This window comes from Panthera leo, chromosome A1, assembly GCF_018350215.1.
Source record: "Panthera leo isolate Ple1 chromosome A1, P.leo_Ple1_pat1.1, whole genome shotgun sequence".
Lineage (NCBI taxonomy): Eukaryota > Metazoa > Chordata > Mammalia > Carnivora > Felidae > Panthera > Panthera leo.
Genome location: NC_056679.1, coordinates 65,922,297 through 65,948,522, shown reverse-complemented (window position 1 = coordinate 65,948,522; position 26,226 = coordinate 65,922,297). Strand labels below are relative to the sequence as shown.

Here is a 26,226-nt window from a genome sequence, read left to right as displayed (position 1 = left end):
GGACTACACCAAAATACAAAGCTTTTGCATAGTGAAGGAAATCATTAACAAAATGAAAGGGCAACCTGTGGAATGGGAGAAGATATTTGCAAATGATATATCTGATAAGGGTTAATATCCAAAATATATAAGGAACTCATACAACTCAACACCAGAAAACAAATAATCTGATTCGGCAATGGGCAGAGGACCTAAATAGACATTTTTCCAAAGAAGACATATACAGGGGTAATAGACACATGAAACCATTACCAATCTTCATGGAAATGCAAATCAAAACCACAGTGAGGTATTAGCTTACACGTGTCAGAATGGTTAGTATCAAAAAGACATGAAATAACAAGTGTTAGCAAGAATGTGGAGAAAAAGAAAGCCTCGTGCACTGTGGGTGGGAATGTGAATTGGTGTAGCCACTGTGGAAAACGGTATGGATATTCTCAAAAAGTTAAGAAGAGAACTACCATATGATCCAGTAATTCCATTACTGAGTATTTACCCAAAGAAAATGAAAACACTAATTCAAAAAGATACATGCACGGCTATGTTTATTGCAGCATTATCTACAATAGCCAAGATACAGAAGCAACCCAAGTGTCTATTGATAGATGAATGGATAAATACATATAATGGAATATTACTCAGCCACGGAAAAGGACAAGATCCTGCCATTTGCAGCAACATGAATGGACACAGAAGGTATTATGCTACCTGGAATAAGCCAGATAGAGAAAGACAAACACCATATGATTTCACTTACATGTGGAACCTAAAAACTAAAACAGATGAGCAATGACACAAACAAACAACAAAGCAGAAAAAGAGTCATAAATACAGAGAACAACCTGATGGTTGGCAGAGGACAAAGGGATGGGGGGAATGGGAACATTGGATAAAGGGGGGTGGGGGGTACAGGCTTCCAGTCACGGAATGAATAAGTCATAGGGATGAAAGGTACAGCATAGGGAATGTACTCAATGGTATTGTGATAGTGTAGTGTGGTGACAGATGATGGCCACACTTGTGGTGAGCACAGCATAACATATAGATTTGTGGAATCACTATGTTGTACATCTGAAACTAATGTAACACTGTGTGTGAACTGTACTTCAATAAAAGAATTTTAAAAAAGCATAATGTACCATCCCACAAAAACAAAACAAAACAGCAACAACAAAAACCATACGTTTGATGTCCTCATCCCTGGATCAGGACATGCTGAGGCACGTGGCCTTGTTTGGAAATAGGGTCTTTGCAGATGTAATTAGGTAAGATTGAGTTACACTGTGGTAGGGAGGGCTCTTAATCCAGTATGACTGGTGTCCTCAGAAGAAGAGGGGAAGAGAGACAAACAGGGAGGAGAAAGCGATCATCATTCAGACACGCAGGAAGATGGTGGAGGCAGAGATTGAAGTGATGCACCTATAAGCCAAGGAATGCCAAGGCTTGCAGGCAGCCCTAGAAGCTAAGAGAAAGACACGGAACAGATTCTCCCCTGGAGCGTTCATAGATAGCATGGGTCTGCCAATGCCTCCACTTCAGACTTCTAGCCTCCAGAACTGTAAGACCATAGACTTATGTTGTTTGAAGCCACCCAGTTTGTCTAGTTTGTTCTGGCAGCCCTTGGACACTGACGCAGGGCCCGCCAGCAAAATAATAATAATATCAACCACTTGTCGTGTGCAGTTTTGACAGGTTGAGGGTCTCAAGACAGTTGGATGGCTTTCTTAGAGGACCCTCTTGAACCCCAGGGCTGGATCAGTCTAAACACATAGCAAACATAATGAGAGACAGGTGTGTCTCATTAAACATGTAGATGGCATCATCTGCCTTTTATTATTATTTTTTCAATATATGAAATGTATTGTCAAATTGGTTTCCATACAACACCCAGTGCTCATCCCAAAAGGTGCCCTCCTCAATACCCATCACCCACCCTCCCCTCCCTCCCACCCCCCATCAACCCTCAGTTTGTTCCCAGTTTTTAAGAGTCTCTTATGCTTTGGCTCTCTCCATCATCTGCCTTTTAGATAAGGACAGTAAATTTGCAGTGGGCATGCTCTCTCAAAGTGCAGAAACCGAGGAGCCCTAAATAAAAGTAGGTGAACAGGACGTTCTCTGCTATGCACCAGTCATGTTTTGGTAAACTGAATCCCATTTTAGGTACTCAGAGGGAGCTTGCTATTTAAATAAAATTCTTTTGCGAAGCAAGTGTGACTTTTTTCCCTCAGAAAAATCAGATTTCTTGATATCAGCTTTCTTAAAGTAGGGAGCACAGCCCTGTAGTAGATACTATTAGAAAAAAGAATCTTATTACTTGGTGTCAGCCTAAGAAGGATGAAAAAGATTGACCTGAGGGTGTTTTCTTAGACATGAAAGGATGACAGACTGAATAATTTTACTAAGTGCTTTTCAGTAGCAGATTCTAAATTGAGAAATACGGTGAATTCTATCATCTACTTCAAACATTTAAGATTCTGTAAGTATAGACCAGTTAATATGTTTTTGAGATTCTATAAATATAGACCAGTTAACATATTTTCTTTATAAATGTAATAATACCAGTGCTAATTTAAGAATACTTTAACTTCACATCCAGCCCGGCTTGACTGCTAGGAGCCTACATTTTTCCAAAAAAGGAAATTCCTTGGAATGTTCTGAGAGTTTAGGACAAAATGAGAACAAATTTAGTTCAACAAAAGAGAAAACTAAAGCAGAGGAATGTACAGTGAACTCATTTATAAATTCAGAATATACTGAATATGTACCATGTGCTTCCACTATATGGAATGCTTTTCTTTCTTTCTTTTTTTATTTTTGAAAGAGAGAGAGAGAGAACATGAGCTGGGGTGGGACAGAGAGAGGGGGACAAAGGATCCCACGGGGCTTGAACCCACAAACCGTGAGATCATGACCTGAGCCAAAGTTGGCAGCTCAACCAACTGAGCCACCCAGGCGCCCCTGGAATGCTTTTCGTAAGCAGAATTCCTATCCTTATGAAGGGATGTTTGCATCCTAGAATCGGGACATATATATATATATATAGACAAAGGGTTGAGTAAGGTTCAGGGCATATAGACAAAGAGAGGGATGAGTAAGGTTCTAGGCAACGTAAGTGACCAAACACGAAATAATGGCTCTGTATAAGTGGGGCCCCAATATTCCTGGGAAGACATCTAGTTTAGCGCTGACACTCCCTGCAGACACAGCCTGACTGATTTTAGCGCCGTGATCAATAGTCACGGAGAGTGTAACTATGAGAACCATGAAGTTTTTGGATGATTTTGTGTGGACCAATTGGCAAACCAGCATTAAGAACCGCACTCAACCTCTTTAAAGTCAAAGATGCCGGGACAAGGGAAGTCTGTGGATTGAAAATCATTCCCCTTGCGACGCGAAGTCGGCCTCCTAGAGATTCCTGCTTCACTGAGGTTCGTCCAAAAGACTGCTCCCCTTGCTCTGCGGGACTCTTCCTTTAACGCCAGTGTGAGTGAACACCTGAACCTGCACACGCTCCTCTTAACAAAACATTTTAAAACCTTCTACAGGTTCTCACTGAGCTGGGGCCTAGGGTAAAGCCATAAGGCCCTTGTTGCAGGTGCAAAATTTAAGGGGAGGGGGTGCACTTAAAATTTCAGTAGCGCAAAGAAAAAATATTGTAACACAATATTTTAAAAATGAAAGCACAATATTCTGTGATGAATAAAATATCAAAATTCTAAATGAAGACAGGATCGATAGCTGTGGATTTCTTTTCTTTGGCCTCAGGCTCGGTTTTGGTAGTGCGTTCACGTGGGCGTGTGAGAACACCATCAACGAACACTAGCCACGTATTTCAACCTTCCTCAATTCCATTCCAAGGATGAAACGTTCTCAGTCAAAATAACAACGGTGTCATGTTTCATGTAAAAACTAATCCTCTCCATTCATTTCATTCCTTCACTTACTTTTCCACAGATAAAGATTCACTGTGCTGTCCCGAGCGTCTTGTAACACATGTGAGAACACTTCACAAGTCACCAAATCCTATTCTTAATGTTCTATTTTCCCTATTTCATGGTCTTCAACTTCCATTTTCTTACTCCCAGTTTTGGTCATGGGGGACGCTGACAGATCAAATGAATGGCAAGGGTCTCTTAATTCGGTTTTTCATATCTCCCTGTGTCTGGATTACTCTACTTAGGAAGCTGAACAAGCCTGTGAGGATCCGGAGCCCGAGCAGGGATCAGCTCCGTGAAGCGCGGGGCCACGCTCCTTTGTGCCGAGGCAGAGGCCGCAGGCTTTCATTAGAGAGAGTTGTGAAGGGGACCACATAGATGGTGTCACTTATAACGCGGCAGGCTCTCCGGGTAAACGGGAAGCCATTTATAGTTCACGGCTCCTCCTGATGGGTTAAATACTGTAAATCCTTATGAGTATTGCCAGAGCCATAGAATCAATAAAAACCAAAATGACCTTCACTAGGCCTGCCCTATAAGTGGATGGTCCCAGAGTGACAGATGTGTCAGTCGCTCCACGGAGGAAATGTAATCTGGCGAAAATGACAAGGATCACTTCTGTGTTACTTTATTCTCTGCTTTTCCCACTTTTAATCAGTTCTGGCAGAGCACGGGATTCTCAGACATGTTTTCAAGTTTCATTTTTAAAAACTTCATACTTCAGGGTGACATTGGCCATCCAGTGAGTTATGAAATCCCTCAAGTCTCTGCTCAGAGAGTGGCAGGCAAAACTGACTCCAAACCCAGGGATCATCCTCTTCCAGGTATTCGAGGCGGAGCTGACTGTCCCGGAATGAGAACAGCCTCAAAGGAAATTCGGGAGGAGGAAGCAGGAGGAAGTCAAGGGCAGCAGAAATGGCCCCTGACTGAGGTGCTGACCCAGGAGGGGAGGGTACAAGGGGCCTTGAAGGTGGAGGTGAAGAAGGGATTCCTCACCCCCCAGTTCCTAGCTTGGGGCCTGTACAGTTTCCTAGGGCTGCTGGCCAAGTACCATGACTGGATGACTTATGACACGATACCTATTCTCTCACAGTCTGGAGGCCGGAAGTCTCAAAATCAAGGTATGGACAGGGTTGGCTCCTTCCAGAAGTTCAGAGCAAGGCACTGCTTCATGCCTCTTTCCTAGCTTCTGGTACTTGCCAGGAATCATTTGCACCCCTTGGCTTACAGTGACACGGCACCAACCTCTGCCTGTCTTCGCATGGCCTCCCCCTCTGTGTGTAGCTCTCCTACGTTTGTCGGTTCAAGTTCTCATCGTACAAGGTCACCAGTTATACTGGATTTAGGGCCCACCCTACTCCATCGTGACTTCATCCTCACTTGGTTTTATCTGTAAAGACTTTAGTTCCAAGTAAGACCTCATTCACAGGTAGTGGGGGTTAGGAACTCAGTCTATCTTTCTGGGGGACACAATTCAATCCACAACATGTCTTATATGAAATAACAAAAAAAGAGTGTATTTTCATCTACTGGGATGAAACAAATAAGTTTCTCAAGGTGCTAGTTCATATTTTAGGGAAGTATCTGTCAGATTTAAGTGAGAATGAGCACTGGGTGTTTATTGGAAAAGGCGTATTTTGATGCAGAAAGTCTGTGATGGGGCCATGATCTACATTTTAACAGAACTGAAGTGATTTGGATGCAGGTGATCTGGGAACCCTACTTTGAGAAACCCTGTTTTGTATTACCACTTTAACTTCCCCCAAATGATCAGTGTCTTGTTACTAATTCCCAGATATTTTCTACATTAGATAATTGCTATTTACCTTCAACTCCGTTTTATAATGTGGTGCATAAAACCATTTCCAGGGTCAGTCTTGATGCATTATTAATACCATTCTTTACTGTAGGTCCATGAACTGAAACCTCATTCAGGGGAATCCTATGTCATTGTAACCCTTCCTCATCTTTCAAATTGCTCTAAGGTCTACTCAAATTATAAAAGATATTTTCCCTTGAATTTTCAAAAGGCCTCCCGCCATTTTGTTTGACAGCAGACCCAATCCAATAAGAGCTTAAGATTCATCTTGATGAGATACCTTTTAGCATGGTAACAACCTTTAACACAGCGTTAAGAGCAACATTTGGGAGCAAGTGAAGAGGGCAAAGGAAACTACTGCTAGCCTGAGTTGAGAACAACACTTCCGATGAGTTTTCTCATGTGCACAGAGGGGATAACTACAGAACCTGTTAGTACGGGAGAGTCTGGGAGACAGTAAACATTCAATAAATATAAGCTATTAGCTATTATTTTATTTAGTCATTAAATAATGGTACCCTGTGCCTTTGGAAAGGATTTGCTCTCTTATTTTACAAAGGATACCTAAAAAGCAAGAGTTCATAACAGAAGATACATCAGTGTTGCACTTTTCCCCATTGTTTTCCAAAAATGTCCATGAATAATGAGGCCAGAGACATCTCTTTAAATAGTATTTAGTTATGTTAGCAAGGGGCGTGCATTAAAATCCTTTATCGCAAATATTTGCACACCTGGTAATCCTTTTCACAGTTTTCATTGTGAACCAAAAGAAACCAGGGCTTTCTTCCTCTCCATTTATCAAACTGTTAATATTTATAATTGAACCTTAAGAGATAAATCTTACACAGTGGTACACTGTGAGTACAGTGGCACTGCAAAAAGTCTTCCATTTGCACAGAACTATTCTTTGGTTCTATCTACACAGTGATCTACGTGTTTGCACATATATGTGATGCAGGCACATGTATAGATCACAATGTATACATGCCTTTGGAGGTGTTCAGGATGAATGTAATTTCATAGCTTTCTAAAGAAAGAAAAACTCTCAAAGGTCCAACAGTTGTGTGATACCTCTAGAATTTCGGTCTTTTATTTGCAGAAACATAACTGTAGGTGGGCAATGATCTTGACTTCAGCTCTATGACCTTCCTTTGGACTTTTCTTTTCTTTTCTAATTCTTTGGAAATTGGGGGATGTGTTTTTTTCTCGGTTGCTATGTTGTCTGTAGTGGCACAGCTAACAAGCATGCTGCATGCTCAGCAGTGAACGAGTAATCCTGACCTAGGTTGACATGCGGGATGTCAGGCCAACACTGGATGAGAAGTTCACTCCCAGAGATTCTGAGGCTTAGAATCAGACCCTCAGCCTATCAAGGGAGTAGGCAAAATCCTCACTTGAGACCAGAGAGTTCATGAAAGAAGACCCAAGGCTGGTTAACTTGCCTGGAGGTCTCCGGGCCATCAAATCCTGTCCTTCCACTCAGTTCCCATCTTCTTCTCCCTCTTGATGGGAAAACCATTTCTTCTCTGCCCTCTCTCCTTCCCTCAGAACCTCACTGCTCATACTACCTGGCCCTCCTATCTGCTGTCTCTCCCCTTGTTGTAAGTGTGTGACGTTCTTAGCAGCAAACTTCACTCATCTTTGACTCCTCTTGCATACTTACTTATCTCATTCTTTGCTCTGTCTGGATCCCTCTCCACCCTCCTGATTGTGTCTTAAGCCCCAGCAGCCCTTCTGAGTCTCTTCTTTGAGCCACAAACAAACAACCTTTACAACGAATGAGCCTCCTCCCGGTCCACGTCCTAGTCCCTTCCAACATTCTGCCAGAGGAATTTTCTAGAGCATGACTCTACTGAAAAATCTTCAGTGAGTCCCCTTAAAGAGTAAAGTTAAAAAACATTGTGAATTAAAGAAGTTCGAAGATATATAGCAATGCTAAGTGCAACGTAGGAGTTTTATCTACACAGACACATCACTTATGTTAAAACTCTGCCTACTGGGATGACCAGCAAAGATTTTTCTATTATGTTTTGAAAATTGGTATAAAAAGTGAAACTTGGGTCGATTGTTTGTTATGTGGCAATCACCTGCCAGATCATGGCACATACATGACTGTTGAAACTGTTGATACATGACTGTAAGAAACCCATGAATGAATGGTGCAGTCATTACATAAGAGTTGAAAAGAATTCATGATTTAGGAAGACAGATGTCTATATCTTGCACGATCATTGATCAGTTTGAATTAAAGTGGCAATACAGTCTAATTTTCCGAGTTTTCTTCTTGGTATTATAAAATATGTAAAATAATTATAAAATTCTCCTATGAGTTTCTAGCAGCACGTGCGAGAACACTTCACAATTAAAACGATTTCCTCCAGAGCCCAGATCCTCCTATTACCATGACTTCCAGCTTGATTCATACTCTTGCTCTGCTGCCCCTGCCCCTGGGTGCCATTTAGCCAGTTCTTTGCTCTTTCGACACCTTTAAGGTGAGTTGGTATCATCTTAAGGAAAAATGAGAAGTTTCTCATGATTTCTGTCATTTGGCTTTGCAACCTTAGAAGTTAGGCAGATCATAATTTCCCTAGGTCTTTCTTAGAAAGTGTAGAGTACAAGCACTAGGATTTCATTCCATACCAGCACACTTTTATTTCACTACTTGGACCAGCTAAGAGCATCACTCTTCCACCCTTTGGATCTTTTTTCATGCATTCCTGTTCTCATGGTTCCAGTAAAACACTGACCCTAAGTTGCAAAATATTCACATTTAGCTTATTTTTCCCTGAGCAGTAAATTTCTTGAGGTTGTAGCCATGATTGACTATCACAGGCCCTGAGAGAGTAGTCACAGAGATAAGTTACACTGTGAGGATACGTGAATGACAGCAAGTGTTAGGAAGTGAGTGATTAGGAAAGAAAACTCCTAAAATAATACCCCTGCAGTCTATGAAGTCTATGCCCATGGTAACAACAGCATTTAATTATGATGCAGGGTTTGCCCAGCTGGGTCAATGGTTAGAGCACAATGCCTCATTTCAAAATGGAGATCATGGCCTTACGCTCTCCTAAGCTAAGGGCAATGGCAAGACAGAAGGTTAACCAGTTAAATATTAGGGTCAAAACATTTCTGAAACATCAGCTGTCTCCCACTGTGACTCAGTCCCTAAATCAACCTCAAGTGTGTAATATGGAAATCACTTCCTGGCTGGGCTCTCCTCAAGGCGTTTTACGTGAGTTTATTACAGACTTCTAAATCTGGTGGAATTTCTTCTGGCCACTCTGTGATTCCATTTCCTCATCCATAAAATTTTGGGTTGTTATGTGGATTAAAGGAATGAAAACAGGCACGTGTTAGTTCTCAGTAGAGGCTGGCTACCGCCATATGACTTCCTTTGAGCACACCGTGGTGGGGTTCAGTGATGTCATTATGGGGCACCTGGAGGCTCTGGAACATGGATGGCCAGGAAATCCCAGGACCAAGAGTAGCTAAAAACAGCATCTTGTGGGCCCAATAAATCTAACCTCAGGTAAAGGGAAGCAGATGGGCAGAGTAGCTGTCAATTTATGCTCAGGAAAGATAGTTCTAGCAAGCGGCATTGGCTCGCTCTGCTCCTGGCTCTCAGTCCTCCTTTGCATTTTGTTCTCTTCCCCCAAACTCCTTGGTGTCAGCTGTAGCCGGAGGCAGATTAGCAATCTGTACGTGAAATCTTCCCCTGAGGGTGCTGGGATTATTTTTCAAATTCCTGATCCGTAAGTGAAAATTGATCATCTATCTATGATTTTTATCTTTTTTTTTTTTTTAATTTTTTTTTTAACGTTTATTTATTTTTGAGATAGCATGAACGGGGGAGGGTCTGAGAGAGAGAGGGAGACACAGAATCCGAAACAGGCTCCAGGCTCTGAGCTGTCAGCACAGAGCCCGATGCGGGGCTTGAACTCACGAACCGCGAGATCATGACCCGAGCCGAAGTCGGACGCTTAACCGACTGAGCCACCCAGGTGCCCCTATGATTTTTATCTTTTAAAATGATCATTGTTAATGAAGAACTGCAAGCACAACACTATATGGCGGCATGAAATGAAATCCATTGCAATGCAAGGATGACAGGTAAACAAATAAAAGGACACAGTAGCAATAATTGGGCCAGAAAGCATTAAAGGCACATGAATCACCTATGTCCATACTTAGTGTGTGCCATCGAAGGTCACAGAATGCATCATGTGCTTCAGGAGACAGGGGTAACATGGCATAAGGCACAGGGAATAAGAGAAAAGAAAATGGGAACAGGTTTGTACAGAGAGCTCACTGTGTATAAGGCCCAGTTGTGAGGGTTTTCTGTGTCCCATCCCCTTTACTCATCAGATATCAATACCATGGATCAAACGCGCTCTGTTACGGCCCAAGCCAGGTTCAAGTCCCCACTCTGCTTCTAACCAGGTGTGAACTGAGATGAAACACTTAACCTCTCCCCATCAGATATTATTAACTTCATCTTACAAATTGGGAAAGCAAAGACTCTGAGACACTAAGATCACTTCCTTTGTGGGTGAGAGCTCTCATAGGAACTGAGATCAAATTCTTTTTCCTTTCTCCCATGCAACTGGAGAGTTGTCGTATTTCTTCTCATAAGGTACTGGGAGGAAATATGTCAGCTCAAAGGCTAATGGGACGGTGAGGTAGGTGGCCACAAATGTGTCTCTGAACAGGGTGGAAGTAGAAAGGGTAAAAATTCTTTTCTCCTCATGGTGCTACCTGTCTGGTGATAGACTTTTATTTCATTCCATAAACAGGTGGAAGACTGCCCTTCATAACGGTTTTTATGAGCCTTTATTTAACCCAGCTATCAGATAAACAGACTCAAAAGAACCTCCCAGAGTTTTAGCATTTGTGATCTCAACTTTTTCACACGGTGGATTTCTTTTTTAATTCCCAAGTCAGTGAGATTTTAGAATGCAATAATAACGTCAGTTCTAAGCATGCTTTGCAAATATTTTTTTTTCCCGTGTAAACTCAAATTCACTGCTTTTAGATATTTTTTTTTTTATTTCCCTGAAACACGTTCATAACGGTTCTCCTTGTTTCCTGATTTTTGTGGCAGAGAAAGGAGACATTTCATGACCTTTCTTTCACGGAAGGTCACTATATAAAACACCAGCCCTTCATTCAGATTTCTGAGAACTTTTCCATCCTGGGAAGAGCAACAAATCAAAAAACCAGCATCAGTGTGCAGATATTTTACAGCCCAATCCAGTGAGACTCTGCAATTTTCATACTGAGAAGTAATATATGACCTAGACAAGACCCAGACATAGGCTCATGAGAAGACTGCGGGGCTTTAAAATTATTGCCTTGATCATGGAAAAGAAATATGAGTAATCACTGCCATCCACCAACTCAGGATGGTCTTTGGGGGCAATCAGGGTTTGAGAGAATCTAAGAACATCTGGAAATCAGCATATTTTGAGCCAGTTCACACCCTCCTTGGTTCATATTTCAACTGATCTATGTACTAGGCAGTTACGCTGCCCTGAGAAAAGCAGTCTGGATGTGTCCTCTGGGGTTAGGAAATCTTAGCAAGGCTGGAAGGGAAACATAGGAGGTAATCCCCCCTCATTGGACTCCAGGTGCCACACCTGCAGGTCTGGTGTATCATGGCTCATTTTAACCCACTTCAAATTTTCCCAGCATCTCCCAGCAAAATGCTTCTCAGGGCATTTTACTACTAAAAGTTAATATCTAATCTACATAAGAAAATGTCTAAACAACACTTCCCAAGCCTTTGTCCAAGTAAAGAAGAATAAACCTCTCGCTGACCTTGCCTTTCCTCATCGTTTATGCTGCAGATGAACCAAAAAAAAAAAAAAAAAAGAAAAAGAAAGAAAGAAAGAAAGAAAATAAAATAACATCTGAGAGAGCTGGGTCTTGCACTTAGACAGGAAGGCAAGATGGGGGAGTTTTAATAGTGGTGTTGATTTTGGCATCGATATTTTCCCTGAAGTTCAGAGAGTAACTCTAGAGACTGTACAAGATGGTTGATTTCTGAAGAGTCTTTATGTTGGGACTATTCAGTTCAATCCACACATTCCTAAAACAGCAGATGTCCTGAGACATTTCTTGGTTTCGGTCTCACAAGAACTCAAGAATCACCACACTGTGTTAGATCCTGACTCTTTTAGGACATTATATTCTAAAAGAGGTTCTAAGGGATACTTTATGTCAAATGTTTATCCTCTTAGATGTCAAACCTACAGGACTATAAATTTACCTCCAAAGCATCCCAGTTTGTCTTAGGAACAAATTATGTATGTTCTTCATAAAGGTGTCTAGACGTTTTTGAATACGGTTGTGATTGTAGTCGGTGCTACTTTTTGACAGGTAACATATGTCAAGGTGTAGCAAGCGGTGTGGCTCTGAGAATGCTGGAAAAATATCTCTGGGAGGATTCATTGTTCACTTTGCTTACTTTATACAAGGGTATGTGTGCCTTGAGCACATCCTATCAGCCTTAATTCTAGCTGTCTTCCTGGCTTTCCTGAGATAGTGCCTCCTTCATCCCCTTGACTACATAGGTGCATTACTCCTGTCCTGTTTTCCTTTCTTCGGGGCTTCATTGTAGTTCAGAAAGCAGAATCACCAAAAGGCTGGAAGGATAGACCACTTTCTAGATTATGCTTCATGGTAACCCTTTGGGCCACTGCAGCCTCCTCGACCAAGAACCATGGACCAAGCCCATGGAAACCAGCATATCCTTCAATCTCAGCTCAACTGTAGTTAATGGTTTCCTATGTGGGGTGCTTGATAATCACTTAACCACCATACACACCATAGAGGTATAGATGATACGTTACTCTTTTCCCAACAGGGAGACTCTGAGGCTCAGGGGGGTATACTAACAGTCAGAAGGGGGCTTGAAGCTGCATTTTTGATGCAAATTTGGTGCTGGCTCTAGAACTTAATACCTAATTTACCCATGAGGGAAGAGCCCTGGGGCTGAATGCTTACTCTCTAGGCCCTAGACCTGTGGTTCTCAAACTTGATTGTACTTCAGAACCACCTGAGGGGCTTGTTAACATGCAGATTCCAGGCCCCATTCCCTGACTTTCAGATTTGGAAGGTCTGGAGTTGGGCTTGAGAATTTGATTCCCAACAAGTTCCCGGGGGATGCTGAAGTTGCTGTCCTTCCTGGGGACTGTACTTTGAGAACCACTGTCTTAGAATCTAGGTCAGTGGCCCTCATCTTGCTTTGACACCAGAATTTCTGGGAGGCTTTAGAAATATATATCGATGCCTGGATCTCACTTCAGAACGATTCAGCTATTGTAGGGAAGGACGTGGGGGCATTAGTATTTTTTACTGTTTCTGAGGGGATTGTAACGTGCAGTCATGTTTCAACATGGGTTGGAAGCTATTGTTTTAAGGCAAGGGCCAGCAAGCTGGGTTTTCCAGTTGGCTACTGTTTCTGTAAATAAATTTCACTGGCACACAGCCATGCCCATTCATTTACATATTAGCTATGGCTGCTTTCATGCAAGAATGACAGACTCAAGTAGTTGTGACAGATTTGCCAGCAAAATAGAACATACTGACTCTCCAGCCCTTGATAAGTAATAAAAACAAAACAGAAGAAACCATAGAAGATACTCTATACTTTTTTAGTTTCAACAAGTCTTTCCAAGTCTTGATCAAGGCAATGTGTGGAATGTTTGGAAAACAGGAGAGAGGCTGGGCTTTTCTATAAGGAACTTGACTCATAGTTGTGATTTCATCTTTTTTAAAAATGACTTTTCTCTCTGCTTCTTTGTTTCCTGCACACTCATTCTCCTTTCCCACCATCTGAACACCTTCTCTTCCTTTGGTTCTGCAGTTACATGAGCTTCTTAATCACTCATTAGATTTCTGCTTTACTGGCTGTCTTCATTTGCCGGTTAATACGTAGGTGGTTTATTGCAGTGGGAAAGGAATGGTATTTGGGGTCAGAGGATCTGCATCTGAATCCTATCGCTGCTACTTAACTGTGAAATCACAGGGAAGCTTACTTAATTTCTGTGGACTTCAACTTCCTGAATTGGTAAAATCAAGAAGATAATACCTCACTTGTTGAGTTACTGCAAAGATTAAGGAAGATTAGTCCAAGTGCATTTGCAAACTGTACAACAACTCACAGATTTCATTTACTATTATTGGCCACAACTTCTCAGGGGAATACAAGAAGTGAATTGCAGTCCACGTGACTGGTTTCCTTTTGGGATCCACCAGGAAGGGACAGAGCCTGCCCAGATTCTAAAATTGGGTTTATCCTAGTTTGACAAGGGGCGAACCCCCAAAACTTGTCAGGCTGCGGTTCTGGTGACCGACTCAGAATCTCAGGATTGGGTCTCAGAGCCAGCACGGTCAGATGCTGACGAGATCCTGTACAGTATTGGTCTTAAACGAGATTTATGGCCAGGACTGCAGGTATTGCAAAATCTGGGAAAGGGCAAAAAGCGAGCCAAGAAACTGATTACCTAAAATTTCAAACTTATAAATAAAGTAAAAGAAGGATATAGCAAAAAACATTAAGGGAGGTCGTGAGTACTTTACAGCTAACTTCAGTGGCTCAGAAGACTTTCCGGCTCAGCACTATATGAAGAAGGTAGTGGATACAGATATTAATTCATAAAGCATATGAAGAGCCTGGGATCTTTTCCATTCCTGATGCACAGACCAATTTCATCCCTAAATCCCTCATCTATTGCCCCGGGGAATATCTTGTCTTGTACTCTTGTCATCTCCTCTCAATGATTTCCAGAACCTCGATGTAAACATACAGAGAAAAGAAAATGTTAACCTCTCCCATAACTCACATGCAGTGGCCAAAAGAAAAGTGTCTTTCCTGTAAACAGAGATCTTCACATCTGTTACTTCTCTAGCAAACTCCTGACATCAAATTTACTCATAGCAAAACTCATTACTGGTCAATTTAGTCAGAACCACCAAATGGATTCTCTCTCTCTCTCCCTAAATATATATATATATATATAAATATATTTATATATATATATAATTCCAGAGTACTAAAAAATCCTTTGGGAAAATAATCTTGTTACAATAATTTGACAAAAGGGCATCATCATTCCTCTCAAGCCATTATATAGCTTTAAACCACACATTTCTAGTTCTGCTCTGAAGGCGGCATCGGCCACATTTCGGTATCCCTATGCCAGAGACCAACAGCTGAGCCAGCCCCGTGCCAGAGAGAGTAAACTGGCAGCACAAAGTATGTACAGAGAGATTATGCAAAGACTTCAAATCTTTCATTTTGATCAAAACTTGCAAAATGAAACCGTGAGAATATAATTAGAACAATCTGTTAGACCCACGACTGTTAGTATCTTTCTCTTGCTCTTTTTTTCTTTCCCCCCCACTTGGAACTTTCACTACGTATCAACCGTTGCAGATCTAGAAACACCATTTGGATGAAATTAGGCAAAAGCTAATTGCTATACTTCAGTTCAATCCAGCTGCTATCCATGGGCCTCATTAGGTCCCCTGATGGCCAGCTTCTTGGCCTCAAAGCACCTACTGGAAGACACAGAAGCCCAACTTGGATGAAAAAAGGGACCCAAACTCAGAGGAATTATCAGAGAAAAAATATCAAATTCAGAAATATGAAATATAGCCAAAGGAACATCCAGTTTCAAGGACCGACGTTTGGGGAGATTCTTTCTGCCTACCTCTATCCATCTTTCTTTTAATTCTTATCACACAAAACATCACTGCTACATAGTCAGCAGTTAGTGGTTCTCAGGCTGAGAGCTGAAATCAAATCTGAAGTGACTTTTGATTTCTCCATAGCCTATTGAAGAGAAAAAAAAAAAATAGAAAAGAGTATATACTTTTGTTTTAGGAACTCTTTGAAATAATCCAAATTTCGGTTAATGTCTATGTTCTAAGCACTTGAAACCTCTCCAGAGGAAGGAATTTCCTGCTTGAGATAGCCTGGAAATAAATTAGTTTACCTTTCACTTTTCCTAGGTAAAGATTCTTGCTTTCCGCCTTGACTAGAAATCTTGCATTTCTGTGTTTAACTCAGGGTTTTCTTGCTAGGCTCTTTTCCAACGTTATTTTGGAACACATTTACTTATAATGGGGACATGTCAGATAGAAGCTCAAGCAATACTGCTACCAACTTGACAGACATCATATGCAAAGAGGATGTTCTCTTTGCTCCCGTTTGTTCCCAGAATGCAGATGAATCTATACTGGGTGCTCTGGCCACTCCCTCCCAACCCACCGGGCTTGCTGTGACTACACAGGGTCAGAGACTGGGCCACAGAGCCAAACAAGTGGGCCCAGATGGCCAGTGAACACCCAACCTTGGCCTCAGTAGTCGCTCTAAACCAGGAACAGGCAAATTTTTTCTGTGACAGGCTAGTGGAACATAGGCTTTGGGACACGGACAGTGTTATTTTGGGCTTTGTAGGCCATATGGTCTCTCTTGTGACTACTACCATTGTAGGAGTCATGTATTGTAGTGCTAATATGGTGGTGTGAAAGCAGCATGAATGATACCCAAATGGATGAGCGGGGCTGTGTTCCAGTAAAGCCTTATTTACAAAGAGGAGATGTTGTTGTGGTCTGTGGACCATAGTTTGCTGACCTCTTCAAACAAACTTGTCCGATCAGCTCGAACCCAATTCATTCAGCTTCTGTTTCACCAATTTAACTAATCCCCATCCTAAAACTGCTTTTCCTCAAATGAGCCTGCCAGCTAGAGTTGATTTATAATGCCTGAATTAAACTAAAATGTGATGGAAAAAGAAGGCAAATTTTATTAAATTTTTTTTGGGGAAATCCAATTTCTGAGATCAAATGGAAATACTAAACTTGTGGGACCATTTTGCACAGTCATTTAACAATCAGCCTCTTAAGAAAACCACATTAAGGGAATAATTGCTACTCCCCAGAAAACCTACATGTTCACGTACCAGGGCTTTGGGAATCAGGCTAAGGTCTTAAGAGCCTACAGGCACAGTCTCTCCTCTTTAGATTTTTGGGATTACATGGGGAAAAACATGTGGCAGAGAGCTCAGTACCCCATGAACATTATTATCCTCTTTGACATGTTAAGGACTTGGAACCACGATTCTCTTACTATGATGTACCTATGAATCACCTGGGGGTCTTGTTGAAACATAGATTCAGATATGGCAGGTCTGGGGATGGGGCCTGAGGCTCTTCACTTCTAACAGGCATCCAGGTGAGACTGATACAGCTGGCCTAAGAACCTCACTTTGAAGATTTAGGACCTAGAGCAGTGGGCTACACACTGGAAACTCTTGGGGAGCCTGCCAAATACCAAGCCTTGTCCAGCCCCAAACCAAAGGTATCAGCATTCTGTGGGGATAGGGACCAGACGTGAGTACTTATTTAAGTTCTCCAGGTAACTTTAATGTAGAGTCAAAATTGAGAGTTGCTGAATTAGAGGCTCAGAGAAATTAACTGGCTTGCCCAAGGGCACTTGACTTTAAATGAGGTAACATTTTTGCTTGCCCGATATTTGAAAATGGTCTTAAAAACTGTCAATAGGCAGGGAGCAGGCAAAGGTAGTTTCCAGGATGACAGCAGAGAGGAGGAGGGGAGGAGAGGGGAGGAGAGGAGGAAAGAGGAGTTGAACTTATTCACACACAGTGATAGCCATATTGGTCAAGAGAACACAGATAAAACAGGCCGCACGGCACATTGCTTTGTCCCTGTGTGAAAATCCCTCTTATGACTCTTTCTTTCCTCATCAAAGCAACGGGGCAAAGAGCCTCTTGGAAGGGATATTTAAGTTCAGAAATGTGCACTACCTTCAGCTCCTTTGAGGAATCACACCATGATGAAAGCCTAGAGGCTGGGTAATCACATTTGGCTTCCTTTCTGCCTCTTGGGACCTTGGAAAAGTCATATTTATGGGACTAGGCAAAATTTCTGACCCAGGGATTTCTACCTTGAATAAGACCAAGCTAAGTCAAGAAGGAGAAGAAAAAAGAAAACTTTGGGGAAATTATGGGACAGTTCCGGATTCTGGGGGGTCTTCTAAATGTGTGGAACCCAACATTGTGAATATAAGGCCATTTTCACCTGGGAAAACACGAATTTCAATGACATTTATGCAATTGTTTAATCACAGTCGTTCAAGATCAGATCCATTTTCTCACTCTGCAGATCCAGTGGAGAATAAACCCCCCTGGGCTGAAGACCTTGGCTGTGTAATTTGGGACATCCTATCTCAAAGAGGAAGTATGGGAGGAGTTGGACGGCTCCCAGACTAAGCAGATGGCAGCTGCAGAGGGTACGTGAGGTGCAGATTCACTCCTGGGAGCCTCATCCTTCTAGGTAGAGGATGTGAGGGGCCAGGGTCTGGTGGGTTCTGGGAACAATGTGAGCTCATGTGAAAATTCACAACATTGAACATGCAGGAAGAACTCTGCGTTTTGCCAAATGTTTTCAATGGCTTAAATTCAAGCATGACTTTTCCCCTACCTCTATTCTTTTGGGATATTCTTGAGGTCATTTCATTTGGTTTCTTTACTCTGTCCCTCTTGGACTCCCTTTTGGACAACAAAAAAATATGAATCACGCCCTAAAAGACATGAGGCAGATGTTCTGAAAAATAAATAAAACTTTGAGGACTCTAGTTTCTGTGGGAAGCATCTTGCCAGCCTTCGTTCAGCTGGGCTTTTGGCCCCACAGAGTTCTTTCTCAGGAGCTCCCAAGTGTGATCCGGACCCTGCTGATCAGTGTTCAATGGGGTCACACGTTCTACACTTACGGAAGCTTGCGATTGTGTCCCAGGAGGGGATGGTGGAGCCACTGTAGTCCAGCCATCCCTCATTTTGCAGACGAGTAGAAGTCAGCCATGCAAGGCCACACGGTGATGCCGAGGAAGCAGTGGGGCTAGAGCCCTGACTCCCAGATCAGCAAGCAGCCCCCTCCCACACCAGGCCACCCCACTTCTCAACTGAACACAGAGCAAGGGGCTGAAATGAGTTCACTTGCACTTCCCAGAACAAGAAGCTACCATATGATGTGGATTAAGTGACAAAGAAGTTCAGAAATATTCATGAATTATTAGGCTGTTTGATATATATAGAAGCTCTTTCTAGAAAGATTTCCAGCAGCTGGCTGTGTGGTGTTTCTCTTTACATTTGCTTCTGGAAAAGGAGCAGTGATACAAGACTGTGGTTGAAGTTTGTGACATCAGTGAGACCGGCAGCAGGGACGGCCAGAAAGCAGAGCTTCAATCTAGAATTGCCAGGAAGTCTTAGTTAGGATTCTTCTCTCTCTGTTGGGAGCTCACTGTAGGGTAAGTTCTACCACACGCAAGCCAAGAATTCATTCGTACACATCTAATGGAGTACCCTTCTTCCGGGAAACATACATTGGACTCTTTGGTGGTGAATGCAGAGTAAAAAGGCAGGTCCTCCAGAGCTTTAGCATCAGAATCACTAGAGAGTGTGTTGAATGTACAGATCCGTTGTCCCTCAGCCCGGCATGGCTGATTTGGTGTGGCTCTTGGTTGGCCCTCAGCAATTTGTTTTTTAAAAAAAAGCTTCTGATGTAGGTGATCCCGGTCCTACATATTCAGAAATGCTGGTCTAGTGGGCAGAGAGGTCCTTTGAGATAGCCGCAACACATCTTTCTCTAACTTCTGGCTTTGTAGTCTATCTCCAGGAAGGGCAAAAGGTAACCCTTTGCTATTTCTTTCCCCAAAATGTCGGGGGGTGGGGAGGGATGAGGAAGCATGTTTGGATGGAGAAGTTGGTTTTAAAGTCCCCTGGAGTCCAACGTGGCCCTACTTCTCACATTTAGGAAACCTCTCCGCTAACCTCCTTTGTTCCAAGAAAAGAAGGCACCAAAGCTAAAGGGAAGGGAGAAATGTGTGAAACAACTTGCACTTTGATTCAATTTTATAAGTAGTGATCACACACTGCTTACTAGGTAGTACACATCCTGTTAATAAGGTGAAACACACACACACACACACACACACACACACACACACACACCTCACAAAAGAAAATAACCCAAGCACTTTTGCATCTGTATTTCCAGAAGATACGGCCACCTAGTGTTACAGTAACAGTGAGAATCTTGGAAAGGGATCTGAGGTCACAGCGAAGCACCAGCCTAGCAAACAGACTTTCCTCCCAGGTTCCTGGCATTTTTAGAATGTTTTGCTTTTGTGTTTGTCCTGACTGTGGTAAATTAGCCGTGATATGAAAACACCTTTTCTCTTGTGTTGTGCCTAGAAAACTGTGAGCGAAGCCACAGCTGTGGGACGCATGGGGACAGTGTGTGCAGAGGATGAAGCCCCAGGGTGGGGGCGCCGGACAGCAAGACGGAGGTTTCTCTGGAAGGAGAGGTGAAAGAGGCCCAGAAAACAGAAGAGTAGAACATCTGCGGTGAGATGCTCAGTAACGAATCATGTCCAGGAGATTCCAAAGGCCCGGCCTCCAGCACTTCTTTGGACACAGGGAAAGGCACCACAGCCCCATAAACAGCCAGCTCTGGCAGGGGCAGTGGGGCCTTATTTAAAAAGTTGTGCATGGGGGGCCCTGGGGAACTCAGTCTTTTAAGCACCCGACTCTTGATTTCGGCTCAGGTCATGATCTCACGGATCATGGGATCGAGCCCCCCATTGGGCTCTGCACAGACAATGTGGCCTGCTTGGGATTCTCTCTCTCCCCCCCTCTCTCTGCCTCTCCCCGATTCGCACGAGCTCTCTCTCTCTCTCTCTCTCTCGCAAAATAAATAAATAAACTTTAAAAAAAATTGGGCATGGCATCATGCTTGTGGAGAAAGACATTACAATTCTCCTCTCTATGCCTTGGCATATGTGAGTCCTGGAGATATACTGAGAACATTCGCTGTCTCTTGTGGATGCTGGAAGATGCTAAGGTACAAACATGATTTCGATGTGAAAGTCCCTGAGAAAGTTATTGTTGATGAAATAACAGTGGGAGCTGGAGGTGGACCCTCCTTTCCCACACACTTCTAGATGGTTTCATAAGAGGAGGGGACGAGTTACTCTGACTTCATCGATCATCATTCCTCAGAGAATGCTGGAGTTTGTGAGCTGGAAAGGCTCTTAGATCTTTTCTCGTTACTTGCATCCATCTGCTTTGCTCTCCTCGCCCTGCCATTTTAACTAAAGGAGGAAAATCGGAGGGACTCACCCAAGGTTCTAGTGCTTTCTCTGTGTTTTCACTAGAAAATGGGAGCATTTGGGTAGGATTCCTCCTTCCAGCTAATTTGAAATCAGCCTGGATGAAAAGGATGCTCAATGTAGTTTCATCAATTATGACAAATGTACCACTCTGATCACTTTACATCTGTTAGAATGGTTGTCATCAAGAAGGGTGAACATTGGCAAGGATCTGGAGAAGAGAGAATCCTAGTGCATGGTTGGTGTGAATGCATATTGGCTTAGCCCCTACGGAAAACAGTCTGGAGAACTACCAAAAATCAAAAATAGAACTACTATATGATCCAGCAACTCCACTACTGGGTGTTTATCCAAAGGAAATGAAAAGATGTCAAAAAGATATCTTTAGTCCCAAGTTTATTGCAGCACTATTCCCAACAGCCAAGATATGGACACAACCTAAGTGTCTATCAAAGATGAGAGGATAAAGAAGATGTACTATGTGCACACACACACACACACACACATAGGCACACACACACAAGGGAATATTATTCAGCCATGGGAAAGAAGGAAATCTTGCCATTTACAGCAACACGGATAGACTCTGAGGGCATTATGTTCAGTGAGATATGTCAGACAAAGACAAATACTGTACGATCGCACTTTTGAGTAGAATTTCAAAAAGTTGAACTTAGAGCAACAGACAGTAGAATGGTGGTTAAGGGGTGTCGGAGGGTGCATTTGGGGAGATACTGGTCCAAGGAGACAAATCTCCAGTAAGAAAACAAAACCAGGTGCACCACTCTGGAATGCTGACAGTGGAGGAGGCTGTGTGTGTGTCAGGGCAGGGGGTATATTGGACCTCTCTGTACTTTCCATTCAAATTTGCTATGAACCTAAAACTTCTCTGAAAAGTACATCTACAAAGAGAAGAGGGAAAAAAAAAAAGATCCACCTTTTTTTTGTGACAGTGAATTCAACACGTTCATTTTTACTTTATTTCTCTTTGTGATTGTAATTTTGTGGCTCTTCTTTATTCTAGAATACATATGGATCTGTATTCTCTATATGGGCTTACTACAACCAGAATGACGTTATTTTGAAGGACACATTACTGGATGTATCACTTGAATTAATGGAGTTTGAGAAGCAAAAAAATATCTCAGCCCTAAACCGATGTGGTTTTCAAATCAGCCACATCATCTCTCTGGATGCCAGGGTCCTCGTTGGAAAAGTGAGAGTATTGGACTAGATGGACTTCAATGTACCTGCAACCCTAAGGATCCCTGAGAGCAAATGTTTTGAATTGTTTTTCCCTGGCAGTGATGGTGAATCTGCACTTTGGCTCAGTGCTGTCTCATTGGGTCCTCATGTGACCCTCTTGAGGAGGGTGGTCCAAGTTCATGGTGAGGAAAGAGGCCTTAGCCAGCACTTTTAAGGATCAGACCTCTGAGTTCATTTGCGTCTTGCTTTACTTACCTGAACACACAGTCTTGTTTTTAGAGTTGGCACGAGCCAGCCCACAGCCAGACATGACTTTGGTGTTTCCGGCTAAATCACAGTCCTGCCTGCATCACGGTGACTCAAAAGGGCTAAAAAATTGATGACCACAATTCAAGATAATGCAATGATTTGGGCACGGAAGACAAAAGTATCTAATAAGGCTTATAACAAAAAGTCTGTAATCCTGGAGGGACTTTGTACAATTCCCACAAGCATTTAAATAATGTGCTGAAAGTTTCTTATCATTTTAAATCAATAGAGCCATAGCTTTTACTCCTAATCATCAATTCAATCAAATATAATTTACTTGCTCAAACTACTATTGTATATAGGAAAAACTTACAACGTGAGGATCTTGAATCCCAAACCCCCATGGTCAGCAGCCTTTGAGAATATCCCAGCAACGTAACAGAAAGCAAATTTAGGAGGATAGTTGACTTAACATTCTGGAAACACTCACGGTGGTGATCATCCAGACCCACCCCTCCCCCCAAATCTTTTCTTCACCTCCCTTTGAGTGAGCAAAGCTCTCCTCCAGGCTTCATCATGGAATTCTGCAAAGTTGCTGTGGGAATCCCAAATAGCCATATCAGAAAACAAAATCCCTTCCTTTCTTTCCTTTCCTACCTACCTACATTCTCTTCCTTCCTTCCTTCCTTCCTTCTCTCCTCCCTTCCTTCCTTCTCTCCCTCCCTCTTTCTTTCTCTACCTTCTTTTTTTTTTCAGAGGGACGATGTTATGAAAGTACTGTGAGTAACAAAGAAGAGACAAAATAGCAGTAAACCCACTAAAATGCCTGTGTACCTCTAGTTTGACCTTTGACGGCAGTAGAGACATCGCAGACGCCAAGAGGATTATAGCATCAGGCCCTTGGGAAACAGAAAGCTGGCACTGGCAGTCTCTTCAAGGGAAACATCAAACAGCTGCCTCCAGTTGTTTCAAGTTTTAAAAACCAGGTACAATACATGGAAACCTTTTGTTTATTCCAAAGCACTCCACAGTGTGGACCGTTCTTACTCGCTGAACCAGGATAGGCTGTTAAGCAGATCCTGCTTCAGTCTGGAACGATGCTGTGTTTTCTAAGACAGGCAGGTGGGACAATTTGGTGGACATAAATCCTGGATCAAAATAAGAAACCTGGGTTCTTGTTCTGGCTCCTTCGTCACTGGGCAGATCTTAAAACTTCTGTGTCTTTGTTTCTCTTTTTATTAAAAAAAATTTTTTTTAACATTTATTTTTTGAGACAGAGAGAGACAGAGGATGAATGGGGGAGGCTCAGAGAGAGAGGGAGACACAGAATCTGAAACAGGCTCCAGGCTGTGAGCTGTCAGCACAGAGCCCAACGCGGGGCTTGAACTCACAGACCTGACCTGAGCTGACGTCGGACGCTTAACCAACTGAGCCACCCAGGCGCCCCTCTCTTTTTATTTTTAAAAGGAGAGAGGCCAAGATGGAGGAAGATACAAATGGCTGCAAGATCCTTCTGCTCCTTGTCATTCCCCATAGTCAAATCTACTCTCCAAGTACTGATCATTTTACAGTTACATTACTGTCCATGGCTCGTCTCTGTGTTCGCCTTCCAGAGAATTTTTTAAGTCTATTTAAAAAAAATTTTTTTTAACGTTTATTTATTATTGAGAGACAGAGAGACACAGAGCATGAGCAGGGGAGGGGCTAAGATGGAAAGACACAGAATCTGAAGCAGGCTCCAGGCTCCGAGCTGTCAGCACAGAGCCCGATGCGGGGCTCGAACTCAACAAACCGCGAGATCATGACCTGAGCTGAAGTCGGACGCTTAACCGACTGAGCCACCCAGGCGCCCCTTTTAAGTCTATTTTGGATGCTGTTCACTTTCACATCAGATTCAGCTGCTTAATTTGGGCTTTTCATGTCCTCCGCCAGTACTTTTACCTTGTCTGGTTTCAATGTTTCGAGAAAAAAAAATAGCCTTTCTGTGTTGGTCCTCGGTGGGGACGCAAGGCCACAAGGTGTGCACGCTGCTCAGAAATATGTCCTGAGAGGTGGTGCGTCCCTCACCTCTCTGTGCTCTGTCATTCCCCTTTGTTATTTGCATCCGTCATTTAGCTACATGCTTCCCAAATACTTTCATAGAACTTGAGTCTCTTATCAGCTTCCCCCGCATTCACCCTGGGACTTTTTATTGTAATCTTTCTATGTGGCTGTAGCTCAGGAAGCTCCAGTGTTCACGCTCTTTGACAACAATGTGGAAACCACGTTCACTTGCGCTTCTCTGCCCATCCTCTGAGACTAGTCCTAAAGGCTTCCAGAAAAGCTTTTGTAGCCTTAGCGCTCCTTGAATGCTGAAGCCTGCAGGTGAACCAGCCACGTTCTGTAAAGACCAAGAAGCCTACCTACAGGCTTTGTGTCAGAGCCAAAATCACAATGAATATTTGAAATCTTTGAAATTATATGTTGTTGTTTGTAATATTTTAAAACTTTTAAAAAAGTTTACTTATTTATTTTGAGAGAGAGAGAGAGAGAGAGAGAGAGAGAGAGTATGTGTGTGTGTGTGTGTGTGTGTGTGTGTGTGTGTGCGCGCGCGCGCGCGCGCGCAGGGGAGGAGCAGAGAGAGAAGGAGAAGAGAGAGAACCTCAAGCAGGCTCTGTGCCATCTGCACAACCCACAAACTATGAGATCATGACCCGAGCTGAAACCATGAGTTAGCCGCCTAACCGACTGAGCCACTCAGACTCCCATGTTTGTGATTAATAACAACAACAGCCGTGCTTAATCTAGCAGAGAGTGGTGGAACTTCTCTGTGGAAGGGAAAAGTTTAGGGCAAGCCATGATGTGACGGATGAGGAAGACCTAGAAATTGGTGGCCAGATTTCACTCACAACTAGGTGCCTTTGAATTTTAAAAAGTAGTGATGAATCCCAGACATTTATGCAAAAGTATCATGCTTCAACTATAATTTGATAAGTGACTATAACAGTCTCTGGGTCATTCAAGTTGCTGCTTGGCACACAAAGTGTATTGCAATTAAAAAATAACCACACACACACACACACACACACACTCAAGCCTTCTTTGTTATATCACCATCAAAGTACTCCAAAGTCCCCTTCAAAAAATATTCCTAAAGGTCCATTTTCCTTCTTACTTCAAAACTGTTTTCTAATGGAAATATGTTAGGAGGCTTTTATTTGTTTTGTCAAGAAATCTTGACAAAAGAGAGGAGGAGGCTTTCTTTGCTTCAGCCCTCGCTGTTAAAATCCTAATGAAATATTTCTTGTTCCTTGAAGACTGTTGTATAAAGAAGATTTGATTTTCCTGAGTAACTGGAAATATCTTCGGGAGGACATGTCTTGCACTCAAGATAGCCTCTGGGTTTTTGGACTTTATGTGAGGAGATCAATTAAAGCAGTTTGCCGCCTTTGTGTTTTCTTCCCAGACCTAGTCTAGCTGTTTCATGTTACCTCTTGTCTCTGGCACTCAAGAAGCTGTGAAGAACGGGCCAAGGAAATGCTAGGCTTTTTCAAGTGCAGGATGAGTGTCCTTCACTGAAATGAATTCAAGCTGCTGTGGGGGAGTTTCCTTACATCAAAATCCCTTAAAATAAAACTTACAAACTCATTGTTTTCCTGCCTCATTACACACAAATAATTTGTGAATTTATATTGTAATTTTTCTTCCAGCCGAATCAGAGCCCCACGATTTTGCAAGTAATTCCACACAGAAGCCAATGGAACACACATTCTGGAGACTTCCACTGCGATCAATAAGTTCGCTGTTGCTGTCGGCCCGCGCAATTTCTCTGATTAACCTGT

At 42.6% G+C, this 26,226-nt stretch overlaps 1 protein-coding gene and 1 long non-coding RNA gene across 4 annotated transcripts in view; one reads left to right on the top strand and one right to left on the bottom strand.

Annotated features, from left to right (window-relative positions):
• Positions 1 to 26,226, bottom strand: part of GPC6 (glypican 6) — a 1,111,907-nt gene that overhangs the window by 54,256 nt on the left and 1,031,425 nt on the right. The gene's annotated exons all lie outside the window — the stretch shown is intronic.
• Positions 8,815 to 26,221, top strand: LOC122214192. 3 transcript variants are annotated; one of them, XR_006199783.1, is made up of 5 exons: positions 8,815 to 8,986; positions 17,947 to 18,073; positions 20,034 to 20,186; positions 23,246 to 23,391; positions 26,095 to 26,221. It is a non-coding gene; the product is annotated as an uncharacterized LOC122214192 (long non-coding RNA). The 3 variants fall into 3 exon arrangements; XR_006199780.1 differs by lacking the exon at positions 8,815 to 8,986 and adding an exon at positions 16,995 to 17,122; XR_006199779.1 differs by lacking the exon at positions 8,815 to 8,986 and adding an exon at positions 16,995 to 17,154.